General features: G+C 33.8%; 1 protein-coding gene across 1 annotated transcript in view; it reads left to right on the plus strand.

Moving 5' to 3' along the window:
- The first annotated feature begins 8722 nt into the window (after nucleotides 1-8722).
- Nucleotides 8723-23861, plus strand: part of LOC129236414 (beta-alanyl-bioamine nonribosomal peptide synthetase ebony) — a 60291-nt gene continuing 45152 nt past the window's right edge. Inside the window, exon 1 of the mRNA XM_054870789.1 lies at nucleotides 8723-9001. The gene's annotated coding sequence lies outside the window, so the exon portion shown is untranslated. The remainder of the gene's footprint in view (nucleotides 9002-23861) is intronic.

Here is a 23861-nt window from a genome sequence, read left to right on the forward strand (position 1 = left end):
TTCTAAATTTTCCAGCCATAAATGGAAAGCGAATACATCAAAAGAGAAGGAAGTAAACCTTAGCTTGCGTGCAACTTGCAAATGGTGTGTCCGAAATGTAATGGAAAAAAATTGCAACTAATCATAAACAAAGCACATGACTGGCCTTGCATGTTACGCGTATGAACTTTCCGCACAGTTGCTTTTCACACAGCCTGCGCTACCTGGCTCTTTCCCGCGTTAGTAAGACGAAAAATTTAATTTCTTAATATCTCAAATAATTATGCATCAAACACAATATAGAAAGAAAGATAAAGAATTAATAAATTTTCTTTTACTAAACCTGTAATCTATTAGCTTTCTTATAATCTGTATTGCAACATCTTCTATATATCTATCTACACTAAAGGGAGTCAGTCAGTCGCTTCCTCAGAATATTACTTAATGGGATTTATGTATGATCTATATTTCATAAAGTGTCATAAAATAAGAAGTTTTGGTGTGTAAATGTTTCAAAACACAAATTTTCACACTCAGCAGCGCTGTTTCCATTTTTGTTAGAAGCAGTGCAACATTTAAATGCTGAGAACCCATATGTAATTTTTCACAACAAAAAGTGTCACACATGGTTTGTGAATCTCGCCTTTGACACTGCCAGATAATTACAAAAGAAAGCAACAAAAACAATAAGGATGCAATTATATTTAAATACAAAATTGCTTTGTCCTTATTTGAAAACCCCTTTCTATCGTTCGTAATGCATTGCAATCTGGAGTTGCCGAATGAGGAATTCTCAACATTAAAAAAAAAAATGAGTAATAGACTCGGACAAATTACTGACTAACTTGTTTTTTCTTTTGCCGGCTGGTGTTAAATACATACATATCTATGAATGAATGTAGTTAGATCATAGACATTAGGAATACTAATGAAACTGGTTACATAACTTTCATAATTGCTAAGTGCTTTATTTATGTGCTAATTAGCCATTTTTTCTGCTGCTGCATTTAATAATTATATTGTGAAAAGTTTTTATAAAAACAAGTTCCAGATTAGTGAGATGTCTTATTCTATTGTTTTAAAGGACTTGAGAAAATTTTTATAATTTCAAATGTGCACTCAAACCTAATATAACAAAGGAGATGCTAGAATGGCTAATATATTTTAATAACCCAAGCTTCCTACGGTTTTTGAAAACACTGCATAAATGTAATTATACAAAATGATAGGAAAATAGATAAATGGGTGAATTAAATGTATATAAAGTTCATTAAAATAATTAATAAAAAGAGGTTGTCTGTAAAGTCGGTTTACTGCCGATAGTTTAACGTGACTACGTTATTAGAAAATATTGATGGAATGGTTGCAATTTTCAAAACAAAATTTTAATTTTATTTGTTTGATAGATATTTTGTATGGATATAAAGGAGGAGGTCAAGTTACATTTACACAAACGTGAAAAATAACGAAACATTTATCAAATTCATGAAGGATTTCTTCAATTTCGATTGTGCATCAGACGTTAATAAGTCAACAACACTAAGAGGCACCATCATCGATTTGTCTTTTTCAAGACACTTTACACTCGAAACACTCCCTCTCATTTCCTACTTTTTCTATCATCGTCCTATTCTCAACAGAGAAATGGTTCATTACCATGCACACAGCAAGAAGGCATATGCAAATACAAGTATGTGAATTTATATACAAATGCGCATATACATACATATACATACATATATATGCTCACTCAAGTAGAACAGAGCCAGATGTCGAACGTTGCCGAACGCGGGGGCCGATTCGCGCTCTCGCTTGCAGTTCAAGCACATTAGCTTACATTTGCTTGCGTACGGAATAGATTCGTATATTTGATATGTCCATATGACTTGTATGCATCTTTACATATAGATTTGTTCTTTTTGAAAATTGCGCGAAATTGTATAATATATGTATATGCATGTTTATATACATATATTAGTATACAACATATCTTATTATATAAGGTATATGGTAAATATTACCATACATTTTTTCCTTCATATATAATAAAAAAATTAATAACAATAACATTAAAACAACAGGTATTATTAACAAACTTGGTTTTATTTTAAATTCTTCAAGTAAACCAAATTAATAATAATCAATAAGAAGCCATATGCAAATACAAATACGTGAATTTATATATGTACGTATGCGCATATACATACATATATACGCTCACTTAAGTAGGAGAGAGCAAGATGTCGAACGTTGCCGTTCGTTTGCTTTGTTTGCTTTGTCGTTCGTTCCGCGCTTTCGCTTGCAGTTCATTCAAGGTAACGACAATGAGCAAGGTAACGGCAAATAAGCAAGGTAACGACAAATGAGCAAGGTAACGACAAGTGAGCAAGGTAACACTAATGAGCAAGGTAACACTAATGAGCAAGGTAACGACACATTTTTTCGTGCGTGCAGCCGGCTAAATCGAATTATAAGACGTTATCACGTCAAAAACATATTAAAAAATTTAGATAATGCTTGCATATCAATTCAATTCGAAAAAAGAAAACATTTGCCGGTATCGAATGTCAAATTGAGCAAACACATTTTAGACAGTTTTATAATCTGTTTTTGTATTTTGTATTGTATTTGTATGATAATGTGAAAGTGATAATATTTTTCTCGTACGCCTTGGCAAATAAAACAAGAAGCAAAGTATGAAATTTGCCAAACACCTCCAAAATCTTGCTTTAAGGTAGTCGTGAAATTTCGCCAGCAACAAGCAGGGTGCGGCACGCGAACTGTAACCAATTAAAAAGGACATAAATTTAGTTTGGAAAATTACTTTTATTCAATTCAAAGTAAAAAAATGTGTGAACATAATGCAAAATTAAGAATCAATTTACTTTTACTCGATATGACCACCTTTCGCCCTGACTCATGGCCATCATGAGGCGGTCCAGAAATGAATCGCAAGCTGCCCGAATATGAGTTGCAGGTATTTTGGCTCACTCGCGAACAATGGCTTTTTTCAGCGCTTCGAGACTGGTAAATCATTTAGTTCGGACCTTGCGCTCCATAATGGCTCAAAGAAAATAATTTGCGTGTAGGGAATTTGACAGCCATTGTGCGGATGTTATGAAGTTCGGAACGTTGTTTTTTAGTCATTCTTGGTTCACTCGAGCTTTGTGAGATGGTGCCGAGTCCTGTTGAAACGTCCATGGTCTGCCACCAAAATATTTGTCTGCCCATGGCTTCGAAACAACCACCAGAATTCTTTCCCAATAATACGTCGCATTTACCTTGACGCCAGGCTCGATGAAAACGATTGGAGAGCGCCCATCTGCGGTTAGAGCAGCCCAAGCCATTACCTGTGACGGGTGCTGCCTCCTGGTGGTCAATCAATGACTCAAATTCTCGTATGAATGGTCGGTCAAATAAACCTCGTCGTTTTGGGAGTTTACGAATTGCTCAATTTGAAAAATTTCTTCCTCAGAAAACACAATGTGCGGAAATTGAATCGGCCAAGCAAAGGAAATCCTACGCTCTCTCAAGTCTGACTTGTTGCTGTTTTAGCGTGAGATCATGCGTATTTTGGATCTTGTAAGGCTTGACTTTGAGATCATTTTTCAGTATGCGGTGGATACTGCGGTCAGATATTTTCAGTTCTTTCGCCATTTGATTGACACTTCGTCGGGGATTTCGCTGAGTCGCTTCTTTATTTTTTGAACTATTTCACGAGGCGTTGCAGTCTTTTGATGACGTTTCGCAATGTTACCAACATCATTGTAACGAGTAATGGTGCGATAAACCAAAACCTTTGCATGCATCAGCTGTGCGAGCGGTCTGAAGTTGGTTACACTTCTTACTTTGCTCCCCTTGGATACTTAATATACAGCACCAATCAATAAAAGCAATGTGAAGACTCCATAAATATGGTTTCGGAACAGAGATAAATCTTTAAGATGCTATCTGAGGAGTACCATAACTTCATTTGGAAGAAAATTCAATGTAAAATTTGGAGTAATCCAGAGTACATTCAAAGAAATTTGACAGATATTTCCGATGGGTTCAAGAATGAAATAGGTTCTGGAGCCGGATGTTACTTAAACGATAGTAATAAGTATTACTACGCTATGGGAGGAATGGCAACTGTTTTCCGAACGGAAATTTTTCCCATTCTCAAAGTAGCAGAATAGATAATTGAAAGGAGATTGAGTTTTTTGTGGCAGTCAGGCTGCACTGAAGGCCCTGGAGAGCGCAAAACAAACCTCAAAGGTTGTTCAAAAATGTACCCTATGATCAAAAGGTACCGGGAATATTTAATTTAAACAAATTGCGCACGTGGGAACCGGTTAATATTTTTTTCTTATGTTGATAGAGACATACATCTGTCATTTTTTAGCGCCATCGGATCATTAGTGTCTGCCTGGCCGACCGGAAATGTGGGCAAACAGTTCTTGAATTTTGCATGATGATAGCGCCATCGCACCGAGCCCAGGATTATTTGACCAAACACCAAGTAAATATCATCGTGCAAGCACCATGCTCACCTGATATGGCCACGTGCGACTTCTTTTTGTATCCCAAGTTGAAGTTGCCACTTCGAGGAACGAAATTTCTGTCGATAGAGGAGATCAAAGAGAATGCGACGAGGGAGCTGAAGGTCATCCCTTCGTCGGCCTACCAGGGGTGCATGGAGGACTGGGTTAAACGTTGGGGCATGCCAGTTGCTTCAGACGGGTCATATTTTGAAGGAGATAAAATAAATTTGCCTGAAATTTAACTCTACTTTGAATATTTAAACATTTCCGGTACTTTCAGATCATCGGGTAAGAACGCAAAAGTACGCAAAACCCATTTTATAACTGTGAGTCAATATTTTTGAGATGTTTGGCAAATTTCTTATTTTAGTTCTTGTTTTACTCCATAAGACCTACAATAAATTTAACATCACTTTTCAAGTATTTCGACTTCATACTTTTTTGTATAACTGTGCAGTTTATTTAGATTTGGTCACAGTAGTGGCGGAAAAAATTTATTGAATTTATTTATATAATTCTTTTTATTTTTCAAAGACCTATGAGAGAAAATGTTCCATTTGTGGAACAACATCAAGACACACGCCGCAAGTAGGTATTAATAACAAGTTTATTTAACTTTTTTACACATTAAATACATTTTATGGGAATGAAGGCATTGCATACCTGGATGTGAATCCCAAAGCGGCCATAAAAGTTCATCAAATTTTTCTAATAACGATAATTCATCGCCTTTTATTAAATAACTGCTTTCGATTCACCGCTTCTCTGCTAACTAGAGAATTCCGTTGCTTGCCAAGCCGAACATTTGTGAAAAACAACACCAGCTTAGCGATATTTAAGCAACCTTGTTTTTAGCCTCTTAGTTCGTACTTAGGCCAGTGCTAAGTAAAAGTAGGGATGTGCATGTGCAAAAACTCATTAAACAATCGATCCTAGGGGCACGAATATAGGTATCGATAATCGAAGCGCTGAAATCAGACCCCGTTAGACTTTTGGGAACTGTCTTCTGTTTCATAGCCAATCCAGAAACTAGTCAAACTCTTGTGATGAATATAAAGCTTCTCGTGAGATAGATTCAGAAACCGTCAAAATGGTATTGAAAAATTTGACGGGCAGAACTGTTGCTGGAACAGCCGGGATAGTTATTTGAATAAAGTTATAAAAAAAAATTAGTTTGGGGAAAAATAAACCCATTAGTTTTGCGTAAATGTTTTATGGTAGATCTTTAGCTCCTGGGAGATGCCACGACTACTAGCACGCCGGTCAACTGCGATTATTTTTGTGATTTTATCGACGTTTTCGACATTATCGATATTTTTTTTTAACTTCAAAAATCCCATCATTCACAATTTCAGCAGCCTGGCTTGCATTTTCGCCTTTATCAAAGAAAAACTGTATAATGTACAGAATTTTTTATTTGTTGACTTCCATTCTTAATACCCTGTAACTCACAACTGAATAGAACAAACAAAAAACAGCAAACGAATTTTTTAGTGTGAAATGCCATCTTGACAAAGAGCATAAACTTTAAAATGTTCGATCGATACTTTAGGTGCTATCGATCACTACAGCCTTCTACAGAGAAAATAATATAAAGCAAATATCATTGCGAACTTTCCACCGGCATTTTACAGCATTTTTAAACAGAGCTCAGGCATTAGAGTTTTATGGATTCGCTACTTGTTTACTTACATACGTCAATAAATATTTGTTTTGCGCGAGAAACTCATTCCAATTTTACTGCCTTTTAATTGCTGCATAAAATATTTAATTTAGTCCTCTTTAATTTAAGACTTGCACCTTAAGTTGATAAAACTCGAATGATTAATTGAATTTTTCTGATTATCACTATAACTTTCTTCGATGTATCACAGTGCCATAGAAAATATTTACTAACAAAAATAATAATTAAAAACACGTGCATATAGAGCCGGCGTTCCAAGCAAAAATTACCCACACGTAAATAGTAGTGTAAATAATATTAATGCGTCATCTTGTCGTTATGAATTATATTCCCTAGTATTTGTGTGATTTTTTATTACTGCATGCACATCAAATTGATTCGCAAAGAAACTTTGGCAGGGATTTCCATGTGCATACATACATACATCATTAAAAGCCATTTCACACAAATTCCCTTCTATCATACTTCGACTAAGCGGTCCAACAATCGTGCATACATACTTGCGTAGGTGCATGAATACTTAAGTTAAATTAATATGGGAATGTTCATAGGTATGTATGTGTGTGCTCGTATTTGTCACTCGTCATACACAAGCAAGCCTCTCTGTGAGGGCGAATCAGAGCCATCAGCTTTATATTTACAATCATAAGTGCACGCGAACTTATTGGCACGTATTTTTTTATATTTATAGCACTGGGCATTTCTTAAAAAACAAGTTAAAAATAAACCAACAAATTAAAACAAAAAGAGATCCTTTTCGTTAATGTGTTTTACGCTTCCTGTTCAAGTATTTTCGAAACAAACGTGGACTCTGTTGCGGAGCATTGAGTGAGAAAACCTGCCCCCTTTTCACTCAGACCGCTCACGTTTCACTCTCTTGCTCTTGCCCTTAGAAATGTTAACTGTGGTATTGTGGTAATCTGGCGTTTACGAACCTGCTTACTCACTTAGAGACATACACACGTTCATATAATACTCATATTCATACCTGACATACTCGTATACGTCACGGATTGAGTAAGCGCCAGTTTCAAACCGCACACATCACAGCAGAGCATAGCGATGTACAATGGAGCAAAATAACGATCTCGTACGATGAATTAAAAAATTAAAATGAAAGTTTTATAAAAAATGTTCGTCATTTTAAAATTTCATCTTTCATATGAAAACACAAAAATTTTATTGCGAACTATCACTATCGCGGCCTCGGCGGCACACCTCCAAAACCATCAAATGCAAATAGTTACTTATCTAAAGGGTGGTTAAGTTGTAAGGGCCGGTGTTGATTTTGAATAAAATTCAAGTTTTTTAAGAAATTATTGTCATTTCTCTTTATTATGATAATATTGGTGTAGCTCAATTACGTGTGGAAGAAAATATTGGCAAAATAGCCGCCGCGGCTTCGGCGACACACCTCCAAATTTTCGATGACGCTGAGGCATAATTGAAGTTCTATGCCGTTAATGTGCCGAATTAGCTCATCCTTTAGCTCTTGAACTGTTGCTGACTTATCGACGTACACCTTTTCTTTCAAATAACCCCAAAGAAAAAAGTCCAACGGTGTCGTTGACGTTTAGGTGTGGTTCACATTCAACATCGGCCCTTGAAATTTAACCACCCTTTATAAACAATTTAAGGCCGAAAGTTTGGTCAAAAATCGATTTCTTTTTAAGAAACCGCAATTTTGTCCTTGTTTTTGCTTATTCCCTGGATTAATAACTAGATTTAACGTTACTTTTACGAAATCTGTCTGCTTTTTTATAGTCATAATTTTTAATTTCAAAGAGCCTAGTTCAGAGATTTTGTGGTTACCGTAAAACGTCTTTTTTGAGAGGAGCTCCCGCAGAAATAAATAATTTTTTGCCACTAAAACTCTTATCTGGAAAATATAGTTAAACATTTTGCCCTTCAAGTTCCATTGTGCAACACCTGAAACAGCTCCAAGCCCCACCAACAACAATAACAATACGTGGCGAAGAAGAGACTTAAGCGCAGCCTTGCCTCGCTCTAATCAATTAAATGAAATGAAATCAATTCAAAGGCAAAAAACCATCGGCCTGCTTGTATGAGAGCATCCAATGGTTAATTGCACTCTCTTGTGCTCACTGGTCACTTCCAGCAGCGATTGCTTCCACCATGGCTCCCTGCTCGCTGCAGCAGTTAAAAATGGTTAATTGACAGTTCGTCTGGCTATTAATCGTTTGTTTTTCTTTCCGAATTGCGTATACGAGTACAGGCTTGAAACACATACAAACTAACATACAGCTGCCACTGCTATTGGTGCTGTTGCTGTGACTGTTGCTGTTGCTGCTGCTGCTGCTGCGAATAATATTCGGTTCGGCGATCCATTCTTCATCCTCACGAATTGCCGTTTCTGCTACTGCTGCTGCTGATGTTTGTGTTGCTGATATTGTTGGTTGTTGTCTTTTTATGCGGTGCGCTGCTGGGCTCACAATTGACGGCTCTTGTGGATTCTAGCTTTTATAACTGCTGTGGTCGTTGTCATGCTGATCGTGTATAAAAGTTGATTCGCGTTCGACGTTCTGATTAGTATTTGCGCGTCGTCGACTTTGTAACGTTCGGAAAACCTTTTGGAAGAATTCCAAGTTCGCTTGAAAATTTAAAAATTGCAATTTTGCAAGAGCAACAATTTAGTGTACACAACTACAGCAAATAAACTGAGTTGAAAATTTTTATTGTGAAAGTGTGCAAACCGATATAAGGAAACGCTATTGAACAGGAAAAACCACGCCAACAATAACAGCAGACAAGTCTTAAAGTAAACTCGCATTCAGTTGATAAAGCAAATAGAAAAGTACGTAACGATTTAAAAAGAATTTAAATTAGCTAATATTTTGTGTGTGATAACATAACATTTTTTTCATAACATTTTTAACACTCAACCTTAAAGAAGTGAATGAAAATGAAAAAATTAAAATATTGGCAAATATGAACTATCAGATAAAAATATTTGTGAAATGTTATATACTCGTATAAATGCATAATTAGAAATTTATTGTATTATATAGTCATAATTTTGCTTTATTTGCACTTTTTGGAATATTCGTACTCGTTGGATTGAATGCTTTTTCAAGAACAATAAACCTAACAAATCAAAAGCTTAAAAGCAAAATATTATTGCAGGCTTAGTAAGCAACTAATTTGGTGTTCGATTTTCAAATAGAGTGTCTCTTCGTATGCTTTTCGTATGAAAAGCACTAGATTCCCAACTCTTAAATAAAAAGAAGTACTCATATGTAGAATTTTTAAAATTAAATTTTGTTGTGCAATAATAAGAATGATTTAGTTAAGCGTTAATTTGGTGCTTTAAATGCCTTCAGCACATACTAATTTGCCTTCCGAGGGCTGCATAAAACTGGAAGCTCCCTTTTGTGAAAATTTTGAAACTTTCTGTTTACAGTGCGCCTCAAAAGCAAAAAAAAAATAACGTTCTAAAACTATTTTTACGGCAATCTTTTTAAATTTTTTCTGTCGAAGCTTTTGCGATAAATTTATGAAATGAATAAAATTGTACTACATTTTTTAGAAAATTTTCGTCAAATTTTTTTTGCATAAAATAACATAATAAAATAAAAAGAGATTTCTCAAAAAAAATTACAAAATTCAGACTTTTATAAAGATTAGTTTATATTAAATTAAAAAAAAAAAAATTTATTTTTCAAAAATGTTAGACAACGTCAAAAGCAAACATCCCACAGATTAAATAAAAACTGGTTATTCTTTTACAATATTTTATTTTATGAAGGTTGTGTTAAAAATAAAATCAACTTCTATTTTTAATTCCGCTTTGATTGAAAAACTCAGATAATATATGTGTAAGACCCACGAAGATTTTTTTATTATAAAAATATGTACAAATGTTGGAAAATTTTCAGTGTAATCAGTCATTCATGATTTTTTTACTAAGTGAAAGTACTAAAGCCTCAAAAGTAATTATTGTGCACAATATGTGGACGGAAGTAAATTGAAAGAGAAATAATACTTGGAATAGTTATTGAGACAAATTCAAACTTTGTAAGCAAATATTTCAAAATTCAAGCAATAAATCCGCTTAAAATATTATTCTAAAAGAATGGAAAAATTTTCAACTAGAATAATTGAAAAGTTTTAGTGCAAAAAGATTTTGAAAATTATATTTCCAGAAAAAGTGCTTTGAGGAGGAGCAGCTGGAAGTCCCATTGAGTTAACCTTTTAATTTTATGCGAAAGTAATGGATTTGCTTTTCTCCAACCCAATATATAATATACAACATATGTCATATATAAGTATATTATTTTTTATAAATCCGTAAACGCAATCAAAGTCTTGAGCCATCAGTTAGGTACTTCTCAAACCTTAAAAATATCCAAATACTTGTACATTATTTTTTATTTTTATTTTAATAAAATTATTATAATTACATATTTTTTTTATTAACCACATACATATTTCGTCTCTAAATGTCATTTAATCCTATTTTACTTTTGTTTTAATTTTAAATATAATTTAATTTCGTTTAATTTTATTTTTGTTTAAATTTGTTGATTTATTTTAGTTTTTCAAAAGTTTTTGTTTTTTGCTATTTTTTTATTTTATTTATACTATTTGTTTTATTTTATTTTGTTTTGTTTTTCATGAAAATCAACGAAGCGCAATAAAAATTAAGAGTTATTTATATTTATTATTCACATGTTTATTTCGATTGATCTTATTTTATTCTAATTTTCTTTTTATTTACTTGTTTTATTTTAATTATTTAAATTTAGTTTTACTTTTATTTTCATTTTATTTATTTATTTGATTTTATTAATCGTTTTATTTCATTTTAATTTTATTTTATTTTTGTTTTCATTTTATTTACTTTTTTATTGTATTGTGGCCTTTATTTGCAAAAACTGAACTTGAACTGAACTGCGATTTCATAGCCTCGTCATTGCCGAAAGTTTTACCATTTAAAGAGTTCTGCAAAGACCGAAACAAACAAATGGTAGTCTGACGGTGCAAGGTCAGGGTTATATGCTGGATGCATCGAAAGTTCCCAGCCAAGCTCTCTCAGTTTTTGGCGAGTGACCAAAAACGTATGCGGTCTAGCGTTGTCCTGAAGGAATATGACATCTTCACCGCAATTCTGGTCGCTTCTCGTTGATGGCAATTGTTGGCAGTAGACATCCATATAATCGTTTAGTTCCTCTAAAGCAGCTCAAAATATACCACATCCTTCCAGCCCCACCAAACTGACAGCATAATCTTCTTTTGGTGAATGTCAGCCTTTAAAGTGGTTTGTGGTCGGGCCATGATCGTTTTCGATTGACGTTATTGTAAACAATCCATTTTTCATTACCAGTGATAATCCGTTTCAAAAACGGACCGACTTCATTGCGTTTAAGATGCATATCAGCAGGCGTTGATTCGATTTGTTAAATGAATTTCTTTGAATCATGTCATTTTTACCAGTCCAAGACTCTTTATACGCTCATGAACGGTTGATTTTGGTGTATTTAACTTCTTTTCGACCTCACGCAAAGTTACATGACGATCCAATTCGATTAAAGCCTTGATAACGTCTTCAACGACATCACTTGGCCGACCTGAACGTAGCTTATCTTTAAGTGAAAAATCTCCAGAACGGAATTTGATAAACCAATTTCGACACTGTCTTCCTTTTAGGGCTTTATCATCATACAAATCACGCAACGTTTTAGCAACCTTCTCTGCGCTTTTTCCTTTGTGGAAATAATACAGTAAAATATGGCCAAAATGCTCATTTGTGGGCTCCAATTATCATCGCCGTCTATATGTAAAATCAGCGATTAATTTCCGGGCAACCCAATATTTATTCATCTTTTTATTTAATTTTAATTGTATTTTATTTTTATTTTCATTTTATTTACTTTTTATTGTATTTTATAAATATTTTTATTTTATTTTATTTTATTTCAAAATAATTTTTCTTTGCTTCATTTAGTTTATTTGGTGTTATTTTATTTATTTTTTATTTATTTATTTATATGAAATATAATTATAAGTTATTACATTACAGTAGTAAGGCATCTGGGGCAAAAAAATGCAGAGGATATAATCCTTTTATTTATTATTCATTATTTTTATCTCAATCATATTTATTCAAATATAAATTTGGTCTATGAAAAAACAAGTTCTCACAGATTATAGACAAATAAAAGGTTTATTACTCAAAGCACTAAAAACTACAAATCGCAGAAACTTAGAAAAGTAAAAGATTAAAAATAAGAGTTCAAAGATTTAGCAAATTCATATTTCCCTAAAAAAAATCAATTGATATAGAACTCGAGATCTTATTTAAGTCCTTAAGTGCACGCACATTTGGGGCACTACATGCACACTCAGCATTCAAATTGGCAACATAAAAAGAGCGTAATGCACTTTTTCGAAAGAAAAAATGTTCACATTTGAAAGGGAGAATAAAAATGTATCTTTTCGTTTCTGACTCAAACATTTGCGTATCTGATAATATTAATGTTTATACATACAAGTTGGCGCAAATTAAATCACCATATCGGCAGATTTATAATTTTTGCAAATGGCATCGTATGTCAGTCATATTTTACGCTTGCGCACTGGACAGCTGCAGTATACAAACAGACAAGCAATGGAGTGCGTAAAAGTCAAAATAGAGATTTCCATCACTCAAAATAATAATTTTTTTATTAAGCAAAAAGCAAGGCGCATTTATTAAAGGTGATGGCACTAAACCAACAACAATATTTATATATATATATATATAATTGGCGCGTACACTTCTGTTAGGTGTTTGGCCGAGCTCCTCCTCCTATTTGTGGTGTGCGTCTTGATGTTGTTCCACAAATGGAGGGACCTACAGTTCCAAGCCGACTCCGAACGGCAGATATTTTTATGAGGAGCTTTTTCATGGCAGAAATACACTCGGAGGTTTGCCATTGCCTGCCGAGGGGCGACCGCTATTAGAAAAATGTTTTTATTAATTTTGCTTTCACCGAGATTCGAACCAACGACCTCTCTGTGAATTCCGAATGGTAATCACGCACCAACCCATTCGGCTACGGCGGCCGCCATAACAACAATATTTAGAAAACAAAAAATTCATTCAGCTTTTTTTATACTATTCTAACAACCTCATGGACACCGTGAAAGAAAAAAAAACAAATCAGCTGATTTACCAACACCACCTCTAATAGATTCGCCTTGGTAAAAAGTTATAAAAAATTAAATTGGCTGATTAATTTTGCGTCACCTTTGAATTTGATTGGTATTTAAAGTTAAAGTTATTCAAAAGCTAATTTTTGTGCCAGCTACTAATATATTAAGACAGAACTTAAACTTCATGCTTCTCATTTTTACTTAATATAAAAAATTCAAAGCAACTTTCCTTAAATCGCTTGAGCGCAAAAACAATTGATCTATCATACTTCTAAAAGGAATAAGTATTATCAATTAAGAGTTCGCAAATTTTTATGAAAACTAAGAATTCGGAATATCTTTAAAATTTAAAATTTCCAGCACCAACCAGAAATTTGTTTCAAATCTACTGTCTTTTCTTTTTTTTGGTGATGCTGCTCAAAATTATGCCAGCATTTGATTGCTGCTATGCGATTTTAAACTATTCATTATCCAACAAGAAGTTACATGACTAGAATCTATAACATTTGAGGCCCTATGTTGCACACAGGAATAAAAGGATTACATATATTCAGCATGACCTTTTAAAGCCCACATACTATGTACCTATATTCTTAGTACTTGTATATAAGTAAATATAGACCTAAGCATATTTTTTGTTGTGCATTTTACAATTTGTTTTGGGGAGAATATTTCAATGTTTTAGGAAGAATATTTCAATTAACTCCATAGTCATTTCTGCACAATTTACTTTTACGACTTACATCATAGCTGTCCAGCGCGTGAGCTTTGAAAACTTGAATGAAAATTAATAGTGGGATTAAACAAGTTTATGTCAATATTTTTAATTAGTAGATACAATCGGAATAAATTCTTTTGATCGTTGACAGTGATCTAGGAAATCTGATGTCTAGACTTGATTTACTAATTTTATTTTTTATAGCTTATATGTAAATGTACATTGCATGTCTCAAATTTATACGGACATAATTATTACGCTTAATCGCAGAATCTTGACTAAATAGTAAAAGAGGAAAGTATAAGATTTTACACTCAATACCCTTAAACCCACCAAATCGATATGAAGTAAACAATAAGAGTTGTTGCGAATACAAAGAAATTAATCTCGGAAGCAAAAAATATGTACATATGTATGTACAATAAAAAACCGCGAAAGAAATGTTTGGGTCTAGAAATTATGATGACTGGATTCAACAACTTGAAAAAGCGGAAATAAACACAAAAATATTTTGTTTGTGTATTTTTGGAAAACTTCAAATTTTATTTATTTAAATATACTATCTTTTATATTTTAAGCTTATTTATCGATTTTGTATGCCGAATATCTTTAGGAAATGTAATAACTTTCCAATGATGTGCTTAAATCTATTGCTCAAGGGCTTAGGGGTAGTCAAATGCCCGAAAAATGATGATTTTCAATAGTTATTTTTGCTAGTTGATTTCTTTATTTTACAAAAATAAAACCACAGCATTAACACACCATGTTTCGACTTGACTTAAGCAAAATTTCAAAAAAAAAAAAGAATTAATAATTGTAAAAGTTATCGCTAATTATGTGGAGTCCGTTTCTCAAGAAGTGCTTTCCGGTGATCATCACAAATCCTTGGAGATTCATACAAAATCAATCGGACAAGAGAAATTAGTTTTATTAATAGATAATCTTGTACCTGATCGCAGCTTTTTTTTTCAAAATGAACAATATGGCGGCCTCAGGAAATATTTTTCAGATATTCGAGAAAAACCGACAATTAATTGTTTAAAAAAAATCGAAATATTTGAAAAAAAAAAAACAAATTCTTCGATCAGGCACGAAATTTTTATGTTTTTCAAAAGCAGTAAAAATTTTATTGAAATCTACCAAACGGTTTTTAAGTTACCGTGATCACCAGTTCAAAAAACATAGTTTTGAGAAAAACGCATTTAAAGTTTTGCTATCGATTTATGTAGAGTTATACGAATTATTTAATTACTTACATTGTGTCAACTATTCCTGGGCAATATAATAGTTTTTCAGCCGTCATAGCAGCTTACTACGTAGCATTCTACCTTCTCGAGTGTGATCGTTAGCGCGCTTATCTGCCACTTTCATACGTGCAGCATCCAGCTACTTGCTCTCGAATGTTGCGGAGCGCCTGTGCGCCCTTGTTAATTGTTGAATAACTCGAAAAGAATTTGTCGGATTCACTTCTAATTTTCACACATTATTTTTAAGGTATTATGCTTTAAGAAAATGCAAAAAAAATCAAATTTTTTGAAAATTCTGACTACCCCTTGCCTCTTAAACTAGCTTGTTGTGAGTTTTCATTGGGAAAAGCTATTCTTCTATTTTTATTATTTTTTAATTTGAACCCATTTTTATTGGAAAATTTCTGTAATAATATTCTGATGTGTGATAACACTTTAAATTTGTAAAGTAATTCATTATTTTTTTAATAAAACCATACAAGAATTTTCTAAGTTAAGTAATTTTTTCATAAGTAAGAATGCAGTCTTGGATTCATATTTGATTTCCAGACTTGATATTCAATGTGATTCATATATTAGTTTGGCGAAAAATTAATCCATTATTTTTATTTTTTATTTTGCGCAAATGGCTTAAAACTGTCTTATGGTCAATCGACTACTAACATCCCGATCAACATCGATTATTTCTGTGATTTTATTGACATTACCAACATTTTCTTTAACATCAAAAATACCTAAACGGAATCGATGAAAACAAAATTGCCGAGGTGGGGGATTGTTATAGTAATAGTAGGAGCGTGCCCCACATACCCTTGGTATGACGGCACCTCTAAGATGTTTCTGACATTTTGATTTAAGCCTCCTTCCAAAAAAAAATTCGATTTTTCACTTTGTTGACTTCCATTCTTAATACCCTGTAACTCACAACTGAATGGAACAAACAAAAAAACAGCAAAATAATTTTGTACCTCGACAACGAGCATAAACTTCAAATTGTTTAATCGATACTTTACAATTTATCGATCACTACAGTCAACTACCGAGAAAAGAATGGATTTAATTTTTCCCAAACTAATATTTCTCTGCGGAAATTGATGCCGCGGCCAAAAAAAAGTTCATAATTCTTTTATGATAGTTGTAGAAAGAAATATTTCTTGAGGGAAAATCGAATGGGTTTAGGAATCGGAGTGTGTGAGTGATTATGAATAGGAAAACCCCTAATCATACTTATGATTCATAAAATACTTCCTCCTACATACAAAAAGAATGCACTGATACACTTATAAACTTATAGCCTACTCACGAACTCTGCTCTTTTTTATTGTACTATTCATTCCGTTTGCTGGTGAAGTGAATGTTCACATGGAGGTGGTTTTTGAGAATGATTCATTTAGTAAAATATGAATAAAAAATATTGCAGACTTAATTTTAATAATATAAGAAAAATACTTTTATGTTGCAAATATTCAGCTTGTGGTCACGAAATGTTCAATTATTTTATACGTCTTCAAAATTATTCCAAAATATGCAATACATTCACGGTAGTATTATAATTTCTTTATTAAACAAGTAGAGAAGGCTAAACTCAGTCTAGACCGAACTTTATAAGCCCGCACAAATTTAATTTGGACAATTTATAGACAATGAGAGTTGTAGCTTGTAACATCAGACACACGGACGGAAATTTAGTCTGAGTGAACGTGCTTTTTATCCGATCTCAATCATATTTATGTCTACTCTAACTGATGGCTATATACCCAAGCCAACACCCTTCGCATCATAGTAGAACAATTAGTAAAGTGGCGTTCCCCGCTTTGCATGTTGTTCGTTGACTTTATGAAGGCATTCGACACAATCAAACGAGACGCAATATGGCTGGCGTTGAGTAGAAAGACAGCCCCTGCTAAGATAGTCTGCCTGCTCAGAGCCCTTTATGAGAGCTCTGAACTGGCAGTGCTTCACAACGAGCACATCAGCAAATGGGCCACCAACGTGGGCATAGACAAGGTTACCCCTGCCACCTCTTCTCTTCGCCATCGTCCTAGACAACGTCATGGGCCAAAAAAGGTATGGTATGAAGTGTCACCAGACATCTTGAGGATCTAGACTTCGCCGATGATATCTCCCTCCTCTCCCATAAACTCACTGGCATTCAAGCGAATGCAGGTAGACTAGTCCCGCTGGCACGAACTGTCGAACTGGAGGTCAACATCGCCAAGACCCAGGCTATGAGAGTAAACCAGAATAAAGTCGAAAGCTTTTTGCTACCTCGACTACACTATCTTGGCAGACGACGCAGATGAAGACGTCAACTGCGACTAAACAAAGCAAGGGCGGCATTCGAGCGAATGTACATAAATTGGGTGACTTCCCAAATCTCCAGGCACACTAAACAGCGAATATTCGGCTCACGTGTGAAATCTGTATTGTTGCACGGAAGTGAAACATGGATGGTCTCTAACACCATCACACAAAAGCTACAATTTTTCCTCAACAAAAGCATCCGCATCATCTGCAGAATATTCTGGCCGAGAACATCAGCAACGATGTGCTGAGGAGTTCAATGAATGAGGAACCCATTCTACATAGGGCAAATCAAATACGGAAAGTGGCGATGGATAGAAAACCACCAGATAGCATCACGATATAGGCACCGGACTTGAATTCGCAAGGGAGCAGAGATCGCGGTCGACCAAAGAATACTTGGAGAAGGTCAATGTTGCGCGAGCTAGCAGATGCCGACATCACATGGGACAGCGCAAAAACAACAGCTCAGAATTGTATACAATGGAAGAGTCTTGTTGATGGTATATGTTCCCGAGCGGAGTGATTGAGGAAGAAAATAAGAGAGACATTCTTTTTTTTTTAATTTTTGAAAATTAAATTAATTTTTTAGAATTAAATTAATTTTTTCAAATTAAATTAATCTTTTTAAATTAAATTAATTTTTTAAAATTAAATTAATTTTTTAAAATGAAAGTTTTAAGGAATAATTATTGACCGAATTCGCCCATATTTAATACCGAACTACATTGGACAAAAAAAGAACTCCTCTCACCATCATCCTCTGAGCCTATTCGTATGCTCTTACATACAACCGTTATAACCGTGCGCGGATATAAAAATCAATAATGAATGCAAATAATTATATTTAAAAGTAGGTTTCCTCGTTGCAGTTTACAAAAAACCTTGCCAAGTGCAGTCTAAGTAGGACATTTGCGTGTTGAAAATATTTGTCTTCAATATCTACCGCATAACTTTGACTAATTGGTTGAACCTCGCCTTGGAATATTTTTATTCAAAATTTATCTCTTTTGTAATGCCTAAATTAGCAATTTTTCGCTTTGTGTTAAGAGGCGATCACTTTTACTAATCATTATAAATAAAAGCATTCCGTTTAATGGAAAAATTATATTCGATTGTAAAAAGTATATTTGAATTGAGTTGCCTTAACTTTGAAATTGCTCCATATTATGCAGTTCATAGCTCTTGTATAAATTTACAAAACTTTGCACCTATACACTTACACATTGCATATGATAAAACGTCTGCGGCATTCTTTTAAATTTATGTAGGTAGTATGCATTTCAAAGAAAAATCAACTCAAAGTGGTACAAAACGGTTTGCAAATGAATGCTACTACTGTTATTAACTGCAATTTCAAACTTACAAGCTACTTGAGTTATTTATTAGTTTCATTTGCGATAGTGAGCTGCTAAACCAGTAGTACTTGGACTTATGCCTAAATTAGGCGGTTCGCAAAATGATAAACAGCAAAGGCAGCTGCTTAGTACATTTGAAATTCAAAAATGAATACATTTAAATGCATTAATTAATGTTTGCTGACAAAATTTGCAACATTTTACATTTTCAGTTCAATATCAAATGATAGCCTTTAATTGCCCTCGCGTGCTATGGGGCGTATACGCAACCATTTTTGTGAAGAAACAAATTGTAGAGTGAAATGTAGGAATTGTTGTACGAGTTGTACGTGATTTTTTTTAAGTTATTAATTGTGATTATTTTCGATTATTATTAATGCAGATTTTCGAGTAAATGTAATTGAACTTTTCATAAATACCGAATTGCAAATTTGTATTTACTTTGTTTTGATTTTATTGTTGTGTATAAAAATATATCAGCTATCAGTATGTGTTTGAACATTTGTGTATCTAAGAATTAGCTAAGGGGATTTTTCAATAAAAAATTTTTGAATTTAAATATATAATCCACCTGTTGTATAATCTTGACCTGCATTCTTACGAGATCAAATAAAAGAAATTTGGAACACTGATAGGCCTCCGCAATTAAATAGGAAAATCAACCTTGGCTGATTTTGCTTGCAAATAAGCTGTATTTGTTTTTGTTTTCGTTCATCACTGTATCAACGTTTTTTGTACAAATTATTTCGAAATTAGTTTTAGTGTTTTACTAAACCGGAGCCTCATAATCAATGAGAACACCAAGACAGAGTTCACGGAGCAGTTGGATTCTTATGTATGTACTTCACAATTGGAATAAGGTTAAGAAAGTGCAGCAATTGTCGGATAAACTGTGCCAGTTCGTAGTATTTTTTGAACCTTTTGTATCATGCAGGATCTTTACTATGCCTTTTTACTTTATTTATATTTACTGAATTTTTTTCCAATTCGTTTTATTTCCTCAATGAACTTTATTTTGCTTCATTTGCGCCAAATCTATATCTAATCACCAAGTTATTTGCTCATATTTGGAAATAGAAAATAGTTTCAGATCCAGTTTTAAGAGTAAGTGACGTAGGAAGCAACTCGTAAGCGAATTCAATCAATTCTACCATTACAATTGCAAACTTTAGTTCTGCAGCAAATGAAGCCAATTTTGGCGAGACAGTGCCAGTTTCTGGCTTCTGGTGTATTTTAATGAATTTATGCTTCACTCACAATTATGAAACGTTGCAAAAATGTCTTCAGATTACGTTTGAATATTCAAAATATCCATTGAAATTTTCAAACTATTGCTGTGGCTCTTAGCAGTTGGTGATCATTCGATACCACCTTTATTTTCTTGACTTCCTGAAATAGTAAAGTAAATAGATATCAATACTAAATAAAACGTAAATAGATATCGATACTTTTACTTGTTTCTGGTATCTGAACGAAGTATCGATTAATGAATAAATATCAGTAAGAAGTATCACTTATATTCAAGTACCCAATAGAAAATTTTAATTATATGAGTCAGACAATTTTTTTTTTCATTTTTGTTACTGAACGGAAACTAATTTTTCTGTGTTTTGTACAAATTTTACAAATGCAAAATTTTTATTTAGTTTTTTTTCATTTATTCCTCGATGTGGCAAAGGCATTCGATAAAGTTTGTCACACAGGCTTGCTTTTTAAACTAAAATTAATACTTCCTAAGCAATACTACGAAATCTTGGAGTCGTACTTATCAGATCGCTATTTTCGAGTCAAGCAAGATGATGCTTATTCAAGTCTTCGACAAATAAATGCAGGAGTACCTCAAGGCAGCGTTCTTGGGCCTCTGCTGTACCTTATCTTTACACATGACCTACCGTCTGATCCTAATTACGTCACAGCAACGTTTGCAGATGACACCGCATTGATTGCAGTTGGTAAAACTGAAAACGAATCGACAGCCACATTACAAACCGCGTTAAATAAGATCTGCCAGTGGACTAATACATGGAAAATTAAACTTAACCAAACAAAATCTGTACACGAAGTTTTCACAAACACTAAAATACAACATATACCACTATACATAGATGATCAACAAGTCCCATACTCAAACTATGCGAAATACCTAGGTATGACACTTGACTGCAAACTTCGATGGAAAGAGCATGTCAAGAAAAAGAGGCAAGAATTGGACATCAAACTCAAAAACATGCAATGGCTCATGGGTAGCAGATCAGCTCTCACGATAGAAAACAAGCTGTTAATTTACAAGCAGATACTAAGGCCAGTATGGAGTTATGGTGCGCAGCTATGGGGGTGCGCCAGTCAAAGTACGAAAAACGAAATCCAACACTTCCAAAATAAGGTCCTTAGGTGCATTGTCAAAGCACCATGGTACTGCAGAAGTTCCGACATTGAGCGCGACCTTAAAATAAACTCCGTTAACACTGAAATCGCAAAGATTGCAGTTGCCCACAAAGAAGGACTATTAAACCACATCAATGAAGAAGCACTTAATTTAATTGAAACCAACGGATTAATACGAAGGCTCAGACGCACTAAACCTAGCGATCTCATACCTCCATAGAAATGCTTTATGTCATGTAGAGTGTAAATTGTGTAATGTTATCATAATTAAGTTGCTTGTTAGTCATTTGTAAATATTTATGAACTAGTTGCAATAATAAAAAAAAAAAAAAAAAAAAAAATTTAATTAATTACTTTTTTTAATAATAATTAAAATTACAAAAAAAATTATATTAAAATGTTCATATTTGGTATTACATATTAAGCAAAACCATCATCCTCACTAGCTGAGAAACAACAAAAGCAATTTCTATAAATATTTACTTGATAAGCGGTTTCTTTTCTGTGTATTTATATTTTTTCCTTTCCAGAAGAGCCTTTCGCCCTTTTATTAAATATTTTTAGATGAATGAGATATGGTTGACAGTTCAGAATGGCAAACTGTGTTGACATTTCTGCTCAGTAAAATTTGGCAAGTCATCAGAACACCTCTTCCAAATTGTTGAGATTTACACACTTTGAAAAAACAAAAAAAAAACAAGCGCCAAAAAGTAGGCAGTTTTATTTCTCATTAGAAATTAGCAACCACAAGGAAAACTCAGGAAAAATAGCCTAAAGTGTATCTAAGATATATATAAAGTACAGCTCTCTCTCTCTTTTTCCGTTATATCTTCTTTTCTCTCTCGCGGCACGAAAATGCCCAAAACGTTGCATGGCCTTGACATTTTTCTCTCTATTCTTGCTCGTCCATCGACGCCTAAGAAGTTTCCCTTCAAAAAATAAGCCTGTTCGCGAAGTTCATTGCATTGGCGGCTTCATCGGCCTTTATTTCTTTCGAATTCTTCCTGCCGTTACGGTGAATGGCGCGCGCAATCGAGAAATGCTCACTGAATTTTGGTTTCCAAAAATGAATGAGTTATACATCGGCGACATTTGGTGCCAACAAGACAGCACAACTTGCCATACAGCTCACTTAATAATCGATTTATTACAATATTCACGCAACCATTGACGACACACGGTCAGATTTATTAGAATTATTAGAAAAGTAATAAAAAATTGGACTGATCGAATGGACCATGTAAGTGTTGACACGACGGACATATTCCTGACATCATATTAAAAAATCAATGCCTTGAAACTATCTACCAGATTATAATACGACAAAAACTGATTCCAACAATTTTTCCTTGTTTGTATTATCATTTTAAATTCTCAAGCTCTGAAAAAAAAACACTTAATATTTGATTTTTTCAAAGTTTTTTCAATCGGTAGATATGAGAGATTATCAAATCAGGTATACGCAGAAGTTACAAGAAAGTGAACACAAAAAAATAACGGTAAATTTATATTCACATGAATAGGCCATGTGATGACATGATGGAGTGAATTTGTGATGCATAGTTGCATAGTTAGCTATTTTATATCGTTTTAGCTATTTTATATCGATAGCCCTGGTTATCGATACCAAGTACCAAACTCGAAAAAAGCATCGATTAAAAAATGACTTGGTTCGGGAAAAAAGTATCGACTACTTACTTGAGGGGATTTACTATTTTTAAGCCGACTTCGAACGGCAGATGGTTTTTATGAGCAGTTTTTTCATGGCAGAAATACTTGCGTAGGTTTGCCATTGCCTGCCGAGGAGCGACTGCTATTAAAACCAGCTTTTTATATTATTCGAACCTGTGCGTTACAGAATGTAATCACTGTAAGCTGTGGACAAAAATGGCACCCATCTTGTGGCTAATTTTTGTACATCCAATTGTTTATCCAAAACTAAAATCACTGATCTACATACGTAGTAAATCTGTAGCTCCTTCAGATAGTGAATTTTATCAAAAATTTCTGGTGTGGTGACCTTGATTAGGCGACCAGAAGGTACGGTGTCAATTGTGTGGAATTAAATGTCCCGATGCACAGTAGTGCAGAGTAACGAAAATATTTTCAAACTTTAATTTTGGTTTACTTAATATTTTTTTATAGAAAAATATTGCTTAGTCAGAATAAGTAGGTAGGTGAAATGATTGCAGTACCAGTCGAGCACTCCTCAAGCAGCACTACCATTGTAGCCGTTTTGATATCACTATGAGACCTTCAACAGGCAGATATCTACAGCCAACCAGAGCTGTTGATGTAATGGAGAAAATTGATGGGATTTAGGTTGGCGCACTGCCCCAGGTTATCAAAGAAAGGAGTACCTAGTTATCTTAATCGTTAAGCTGCCAAACTTGTACATTTACAAAGAAAGAGTTCAACAGTCTCCTTCTCTGAAAGGTCTCTGGATTATTTGTAAACATAGCTTTTTCGCGTGTGCGCCGATCGTCCCACGACCGGTAAGCATAGCTA

Source organism: Anastrepha obliqua, chromosome 1 (assembly GCF_027943255.1).
Source record: "Anastrepha obliqua isolate idAnaObli1 chromosome 1, idAnaObli1_1.0, whole genome shotgun sequence".
Taxonomy (NCBI): Eukaryota; Metazoa; Arthropoda; class Insecta; order Diptera; family Tephritidae; genus Anastrepha; species Anastrepha obliqua.